The sequence below is a fragment of the Natrix helvetica genome (assembly GCF_964273705.1).
Source record: "Natrix helvetica genome assembly, chromosome: 3".
NCBI lineage: Eukaryota > Metazoa > Chordata > Lepidosauria > Squamata > Natricidae > Natrix > Natrix helvetica.
Window position 1 is genome coordinate 120,852,643 of NC_138549.1, and position 9,633 is coordinate 120,862,275.

The following is a 9,633-nucleotide window of genomic DNA, read 5'->3' on the forward strand; positions in this document are numbered from 1 at the left end:
AGCAATATGAAGGAGAGAAAACTCCCTCCCTTCTCTTTCCCCACCTTTTGTATCATTTTTTTAAATCAATGCAATCTTTTCCCAGCAAGGTCAGAATATGATACATTTTTTTTCCTCCAGATGTAGCATGAGAATCTACTGGTCATTTTCATTGTTCTGTGTGACACTTTTTCTAACACAAATGAATCCTTTTTGAGATGGAGCAACTGTTTCCCGCATTCCAAGATAGGATAGGATACTGTACTGTACTGTCAAGAATCAGTTCTGAATCTCTTCTACCATCTTATTGCCCATTTCCCCAGACTGGAGAGAATGTTAGAAATATTTTAAGGTCCCGTTGGGTATCCCTTTTTTATTCTCCCAAACTATCCACCAAGTGTTTTGCTGTTCATCTCTATTCTGGATCCTTTAGGAACAAATGAAACCATACAAATAATCCTCGACATACAACAGTTCATTTAGTGACTGTTTGAAGCACTGAAAAAGTGACTTATGACTCTTTTTCACACTTTTAACTGTTGCAGCATCATGTGATCAAAATTCAGACTTTTGCAACTGATGCATATTTATGATGGATGCAGTGTCCTGGGGTCATGTGATCCCCTTTTGTGACCTGACAAGAAAGTCAATGGGGAAGCCAAATTCACTTAACAACCATGTTACTAACTTAACAACTGCGGTGATTCACTTAACCACGGCAAGAAAGGACTACCTGAAGTAGTCTTCTGATAAGAACCAGTTGGGTGTGGTGGTTAAAACACAGGCTAGACTTTTAACTTTAACTTTAACTTTTATTTAATTTATAAACTGCACCCTCTCCCCGAAGGGACTCGGGGCGGTGTACAGTCATAATAAAAACACAACATAAATACATGTAGATAGAGGAGGTGACATACAAACTGTACAATAATAATTAAAATTAAAAGCAACATTAAAATCTACCCCTAAAAAACTACCCCAGAATTAAAATAACTGCCAGGAGGATAAGAATGGGACTATAAATGGGCTAGGCCAGCTAATTGGAACAGGTGGGTCTTGAGTTTCGTACGGAAGGAGCGGAGGTCAGTAGTGGTTCTGATATCGGGGGGGAGGTTCTGATATCGGGGGGAGGTTCTGATATCGGGGGGGAGGTCATTCCAGAGGGTTGGGCCCATCACAGAGAAGGCCCTACTCCTGGGCGCCGCCCGTTGGCATTGCTTGGTGGACAGCACCCGGAGGAGTCCCTCCCTGTGAGAGCGAATTGGTCGCAGGGATGTATGGGGTAGGATGCGATCCCGCAGGTAACTAGGTCCTGTGCCATGGAGCGCTTTAAAGATGGTAATCAACACCTTGAAACGCACCTGAAAAACCACAGGTAGCCAGTGCAGCTCGCGCAGGAGAGGTGTTATGTGGGAGTATCTCAGTGGTGGGTTCCTCCCGGATCGCGCGCGCTCCCTTTCAGCGCTCCACCTGGCTTGCGCGCTCCCTTTCAGCGCTCCACCTGGCTTGCGCGCTCCCTTTCAGCGCTCCACCTGGCTTGCGCGCTCCCTTTCAGCGCTCCACCTGGCTCTCGCGCTCCCTTCCGGCGCTGAAACCGGAAGTACAGTCTTGCCCCGCCCCTGGCGAAGCAACGACGCCTGTCTGCGCTCCACCAGCTCGGCTGGGAACGGAGATGTTTCCTCAGCGGAGCGGAGCGCCTGAAAAGTCTTTTCAGGCGCTCCGCTCCGCTGAGGAAACATCTCCGTTCCCAGCCGAGCTGGTGGAGCGCAGGCAGGCGTCGTTGCTTCGCCAGGGGCGGGGCAAGACTGTACTTCCGGTTTCAGCGCCGGAAGGGAGCGCGAGAGCCAGGTGGAGCGCTGAAAGGGAGCGCGCAAGCCAGGTGGAGCGCTGAAAGGGAGCGCGCAAGCCAGGTGGAGCGCTGAAAGGGAGCGCGCGCGATCCGGTGCGATCCAGCAGGAACCCACCACTGGAGTATCTACTACTCCCCATGATAGCCTGCGCGGCCGCATTCTGGACCAGCTGTAGTCTTCGGGTGCATCTCAAGGGGAGCCCCAGAAACTGAAACCCTGAGTTCTAGTCCTGTCAGGCACAAATACAGCAGGATGACTTTGAGCCAGTCACTCTTTCTCTTACCTAAAAAGCAGGCAATAGTAAGCTACTTTCAAAATTTTGCCAAGAAAACTGCAGAGATTTTTCCAGGCAGCTACCGGGAATCAAAACTAAGCTGACTTGAAGTCACCAAAAAAAAAGGAAAAAAATAGTTTGACAGAGAGGTAGATAAAATTGTTATATGTAAAGAAAGAAGAGACATCCCATAAAAACATAACATTTTATGTGCTAACCTAGCCAATCCTAAATTCATGTAACAAAACATATGCATACTTGTTATACTATATAGTAATATTAAGAGTTAAATTCAGTACTGATTTCTAAATAGTCTTACAAATGAAAGTCTTTGCAGTAGAGTAGTTGTTCAAATATAGAAGCACTTAAGATTTATGCAACTAAGTAATCTCTTAAAACAAAATAAGTATGTGAAACCCTCCTACCTAAAAGAGAACTGCTATAGTACATGGAGGACAACTTGAGGAATAAATTGAATTTTGAAGATAACAATCGAATTATTACATGACCCCCTCCTTTTTTAAAACAATTGCTCCCTTTCTGCCACTATGAAAAAGTTACATTCAATGGTATCTAGAACATATTCTTGAATATAGCTTTCCAAAGCGTTATTCTACGCCCATTCATCTTACAGTAGGGAACAATGAGTAATATAATGGGATGTTGAACAAGCAAGCATAAAGTAAGCTGCAAGAAAGGTTTATTCATAGAAGAAGTCCATGTATTTCTTTATGCTTGGAGACTGCAGATATCTACAGGATGTATGTACAGTAATTTTGCACAAATGCAATATTTCCATTGCAGCAAGTCACTCACTGCACCCAGCAAGCTAAATCAAAATAGGACAGCCAATTATGTTGAAAGAACTTGAGAGAGGTGGGGAGGACCCAGAAGCAGTGAAGATGACCCTTCAAGGCCCTCATTAGCACTTTCAACCCTATAATATGTTTGCTTTGAAGTAGGTAAGAGTTGGGCATTTAAATGGAACTTATTTTCGTCTCAATTACGTGGGATTGCAGCCTGAGTGTCTTCCAAGTAAGGCTCGCAAGTGCCGAAATCACGGTTCTCCTTCATCCTGTGCATGGAAGAGTCTGCTCTTCAGAGAAACAGCCCAACTGATCTATTCTTGAGAGCACTGAGGCTCAGCTGGTCTGCATCTTCTGTCACGGTGACAAAAGGCTCCCTTGGGCTTGAGAAGAATTGCAAGCTAGGAAGCCCTTGAATCCCTAGAAGCTTTTCTGTTGCTATACAAACGCCCTCCCTCCATTTGTGGATCAATATCCTGTGTGCCAGCCAGCATCCTCCTGTCCAGCCTGTCCAGTAAATTCATCCATCACTTTGCTCTTTTCCTAATGAATATTTTCTCCCTTTAAGAGCTGTTGCTAAAGTCTCCAAACAGCAATATTTCTCCTTCAGGATGTCACTCTGCTTGTGGTGAGCTTTAATAACAGGGTTTGTTTCTACCTTGGCTCAAAAGAAATCTCCCTTTCTGAAACCCACCCTTGCACAATCTTTATTGCAATTGTTGGAGACATATTAACACCCACACATTTCTCCTAGGCTATTTTGCACTGTTGTGAAACTACAGTCTGAAATAGCATCGTTACTTTATGAGGCTTTACAAGGATTTCTGGCTTCCTTGAGACAGGGACCATTTTGGAGCTTCACCATCTTGTCTAATTTTTAAAAATGATAGTTTTATATTTTGTGTTGTTCTGTTAAATTAGAATTAGAATTCTATTCTGTTAACAGAATCTGTTAAAGATACGGGAATTGCTACAATCGTTGTTTTCATTTACCTGCAGTGATGACTGCAGTAAAGCTGCAGGCAGTACTGGAAGTGTCATCCCTTGAGCGAGCAATCCACAATCTTTTTGGTACCAGGGACCAGTTTTGGAAGAAAAATTGTCCTCCATGGACTGTGGTGGGGGTTTTGCGCACAACCTAGATCTCACTCATGTGCAGATGAAGCTTTGCTGGCTTGCCTGGAGCTTGCGTAGCTTGGTTCCTAACAGGCCATGGACCGGGACCGGGTACAGGCCCAAAGGTTGGGGATCCCTGCCTTAAGAGATGCTTTCCAAGTGTTCATCAAACATTAGGCAATAACCACCTGCTGAAAGCCACATTTATAAGCAAATCTACATTAGCATCTGTAAGCTGATATACAACTTCCGTTACTGACGATGAACTGAAAATGCCGAAAGATTAAACATTGGAGTTTGTTAATTCGGGAAGAAAAATATCATTCAGGGATTTGATAGGAGTTTATAAAATGATGATAAGTAAATGCAGTATGTGGGTATAAGTCATTACTCTCCCCCCTTAATATTAAAATTAATAGTTAGTGAAATTGGGAACTCATTTTGAACTATAGAAAGTACTTTTTGAGACAGAACATAGCAATTTCTAAGATTTTCTTTTCCTAGAAAAGGTGGCATTAACAGATTTAAAGGGGGATTAAGCAAAATAATGAAATATATTGAGCAGTATTATATTTAATAGTAACAGCATCTGGTACTGTGAATAAACTCTCATTTTATGTACTGATCATAAGGTTCATTGAAGCCTTTAAACAACCACTTTTTGAAAGGAGCAATTGGAGCAATTAGATCCCTAGCATTATCTAGCACACCCTTCTGTTTTCATTGGATGGGATGGGATGGGATGGGATAGGGGAGGAGAATAGAGGAGAGGAGAGGAGACTTCATTTGGCCAAGTGTGATTAGATACACAATTTGTCTCCAGTGAAGAAGCTCTCAATGTACATGAAATGCAACAGAGTAACAATCGTAATAATGTCCCAAAGGTACTTTTTCAGGAGGCAACCGGACTTTTTGATATATGTTTTTTTGAAGATGTTTCACTTCTCATCCAATTTTCAGCTCTGAAAGTTTCGCTTCTTGGATGAGAAGCGGAACGTCTTCAAAGAAAAACCGGAAAGTCTAGTTGCGTCTTCAAAAAGCACCTTTAGAGCAACCTTGACCTGAATGACCAAGACTCTCCATAGACAATAATAATAATAATAATAATAATAATAATAATAATAATAATAATAATAATAATAATAATAATAATAATAATGTTACCTTAACAGTTCTTAGGTCCTTGGTTAGGACTCGAGCTGTTGAGCTACCAACCAGCCCCTGCTAATAATAGTAGTAGTAATAGTAGTAGTAGTAGTAGTAGTAGTAGTAGAAGAAGAAGAAGAAGAAGAAGAAGAAGAAGAAGAAGAAGAAGAAGAAGAAGAAGAAGAGGAAGAAGAAAAAGAAGAAGAAGAAGAAGAAGAAGAAGAAGAAGAAGAAGAAGAAGAAGAAGAAGAAGAAGAAGAAGAAGAAGAAGAAGATAATAATAATACTACAGCCATACAACATGGATGAATATACTTACCCTGTTTCCCTGAGAATAAGCCCTCCCTGAAAATATTGCAATGCAGCAACAGCCATGAGGTGACCACACTTGCCGCCTCCTGCACCTCAAAAATAATAAGACCTCACCAAAAATAAGGCCAAGTGCTTATTTCAGGGGTCAAAAGAAAATAAAACCCTATTTTATTTTTGGGGAAACATGGTAGAAATAAGACAAAAGTGTGGATTAGGTGTTCAGCAGAATGATGGCATGAGGGGAAAGAACTATCCCTGTCTCTAGTTGTTTTGGCATGCAGTGCCCTATAGCAGCATCCTCAGGAGAGAGGTTGAAACAGTTTATGTCAGGATGGGAAGTGTCTAGATATTTTCTGTTTTTATGTAATGCCCAGGGACCCCAGCAGGGTCCCTGGCACATTGGAGGGTAGCCGAGAAAGTTCCTGATTAGACTATTAGACATCTGCACTTTGAAAGAAATTCTCTTCGGAGAAACCTCTGGAAACCTCTGTGCAGAATTCAAGTGCAAGGCTTTAACTGGAGCCTGCAAGTTGGCATATATTACTCAGTGTGACTTGGACTTTATCTCAGTAGGTGGCAGTATTTTGCAAACCTCCAGGACTCAAAAGTCAAGCAGGGTTGGACCCTATTGCTGTCTGAATGTCAAAACACCAGGAACAAGAGGGCTGTAGACTAAATGGGAAAACATCCTGGAAGTTTATGGCAAATTCTTTTGTACTGTTCCCAAGAAAATGACATGGACAAGTTCATGTAATCACAGGAATCAAGTGTGACTGGAGGTATTTTTCTTCCTTTTAACGTCTCACTTCTTACAGATTTTACCCATTTGTTATAAGGTTAAATTCAAATCAATAGGTTTGATCCTTAAAGGCCAACTCGAATGGCCTTAGGGGGAGAAAAAAATCAAACTTGGTTGAGTATTGTTGCTATTTGGATGATAAATCACCCAGGAATATTGGAAACCTTTTATAAAAATCCAGGAAAAAAGCCATGCTCAACTATTCACATGTTGTGGTTAATAAACTACATGGATAGTAGGAGTTGAGTTTAAACTGGGATCCAAGTTATTTCACAATAAACTGTTGCATTTCCCATAAACACTGACCCAGGAACTAGGATTGACTTCTTGGAGCTTTCTGATCTACTACTGCTAAATGATGGATAGCTTTTCTGGAATAGCATCCCTGGAAATGTTTGCCTGCTTTTTTTGGCCTGCTTCTATATATATTATTATTTCATTTTGCTAGTTGCCATGACTCTACATTTATTTAATAAATTTTAGAAGTAATATAACATAAATGTGCGAAGTGATGTCCCGGTGTCTGGAAGCCGTGCGGGTCTGGATGGGGGACAACGTGCGAAGTGATGTCCCGGTGTCTGGAAGCCGTGCGGGTCTGGATGGGGGACAACGTGCGAAGTGATGTCCCGGTGTCTGGAAGCCGTGCGGGTCTGGATGGGGGACAACAGGCTCAAGCTCAACCCCTCCAAGACAGAGTGGCTGTGGCTCCCGGCTTCCCGGTTCAACCAGTACATCCCATCTCTGGCCATCGGGGATGAGCAATTAGCCCCGGTGGAATGGGCGCGCAATTTGGGCGTCCTCCTAGATGCCCGGCTGGCTATGGATGACCATGTGGCAGCCGTGGTGAGGGGGGCATTCCACCAGGTTCGCCTGGTGCGCCAATTGCGACCCCTTTTGGACCGGGAGGCCCTGCGCACAGTCACTCATGTGCTGGTGACGTCTCGCCTGGACTACTGCAATGCTCTCTACATGGGGCTCCCCTTGAGGTGCGCCTGGAGACTGCAGTTGGTCCAGAATGCAGCCGCGCGGGTAATTATGGGGAGAACGAGGTTCTCCCATATAACACCTCTCCTGCGCGAGCTGCACTGGCTTCCTGTGGCCCACCGGGTGCGCTTCAAGGTGTTAGTCACCATCTTTAAAGCGCTCCATGGCACAGGGCCTAGTTACTTGCGGGATCGCGTCCTGCCCCACACATCCCTGAGACCTATTCGCTCTCACAGAGAGGGACTTCTCCGGGTGCCGTCCTCCAGAGAGTGTCAGAGGGCGGCGCCCAGGAGTAGGGCCTTCTCTGTGATGGGCCCTACCCTTTGGAATGACCTCCCCCCAGACATCAGGACAACAACTGACCTCCGCTCCTTCCATATGAAATTGAAGACCCACCTGTTCCGACTAGCCGGCCTGGCTTAAATTTAGATCTTCTCCACCTCTTGGGCATTTTTAATTGTTAATTGTTAATTTTAAATTTTAACTGTCATTGGGATTTTAATTGTTTCAAAGTACTGTAATTTATTTATTTATTTTCTACCTCTTCCATATTATATTGTTATGATGTTGCTGTTGTACGTCGCCCCGAGTCCCTGGGGGGAGAGGGGGCGACTAAGAAGTCAAATTAAATAAATAATAATAAATAAATAAATAAAATAACATAAATCCAGTTAGTTATGTTAAAAATTCAGGACAACTGGGGAGTTTTCTAGCTGGACAATAGGCATATATGTCTGGATAATTAGGACAGTAAACTGGTCATGAAAAAAAGTTCATTTTTTTTTCAAAAATGCAGCTTGTATCTGCCTTTGAAAAACAATAGCTTTGCATATCCATTCTACAAAAATACATCTGTCCTACCTTTTTGCAACGTTAAAAAAGTGTCCTAAATTACAACCAAAATTACATTCAGAATAAATTGTTTAGGGTTAATTAGGAAAAAAAATGGTAAGAGTGCAATTCTAATTCCTTGTTTCTGATGATAGAGGATTTCGCTGTTTTCAGGGTAGAAATCAGAGGAGCTCCCTGCATCGGAGGGCCCCCTTGTGCCTAGGTGCTTGAAATACACAGAACAAGGAATATTATATAGGTAATCAATGCACTGTAGTGAATTTGGCTCTCCTTTCCCCCCGCCTGCTTATTGTGACCGAATGTGACTCAGCTAAGATAGTGAATCCTTTGCTTGTCTTCCCCAACCCAGTACTCTTCGGATATGGTGTGAATACACTCCCAATATTTTAAATACCATATGAGAGTAAAGGATATGGTCTGCCAAAATGAAAAATTTGAGAAACATAAATTTTCTCAATATTTTGTGCATATCTTTGTAAAGTTCCCTTTATACTATACCTTTATAAGAAGGTTCTACTAACCTAAAACTTGGTGGAAACAAAAGCTTCACTGCGCAAACTCTGTATTGTGTTTTGAGTTATTATTAATGTAGATTACATGGTCGTATTGTGGTATGTTCTGAAACTGCTATGTGTATTTCTAAATTTTCCTTTTACTAAACAGAGAGCACTTCAAAGTTTTATCAACGTAGTTATTTTTCATGACCAAAGATAGTATGCAATGATGAAAAGCAAAAACCCAAATGCACTGGGCAATTTTTATTGGACCAAGTTGATTTGAAAGACAAGGGTTGCTATTGTCGAGAACTTGTAATGACAGTGGATTTCTCTCCCCTCCCCCCCCAAAAAAATAATTTGGTAGGCTTTACAGTATGCTGTTACAGTGTGCGTAGAGATCTTCACTTCATAATGATTAGCTAATTCAGTTTTCTGACCAGTTGTCTTTTGTGTGAGCTATTTTGAAGAATATAGTTTATCAAACTGAATGTGGACATTTGATCAGGGAGGCCAAACTTAAGATCCAGTTCAATTATGAATGCAACTGAGTGGACTGTGACGTCAATACAATCTTAGTTTTGGCTCTTAAATGGGAATAGAACTGACAGTAAGTATCAGAACACCTCTCTCATCACAGTGCCAGCAGTGGCTTTTGTGTCCTTAGTTGATCCAACAGTTGTTTCCCCTGACATCTTGACTTCACCAAATCAGAATTAGTCTGGGTGGGGAGGTTTTTCGGACTTTCATGAAAACAGCGGGAAGTAGACAACACATCGTATGGTAATGGGTTACAAATATTGGAAAGTGGCATCTTCAACAGCATCTATGCATGCTTCAACTTTAAATTTAAAAAGTGCAATTTGGCATTTTTTTAAAATGCAAAATAGAACTTTTCTTCACTTATCTGAATATGTTTGGGGTCCAACTCCCTATCTCCCCTTTTCCACACTGTTTTCAACAAGGTAAAAAGGGATTTACGTCCCTGTTTTAAAAAAAAAATCAATACAATTTTTTGCTT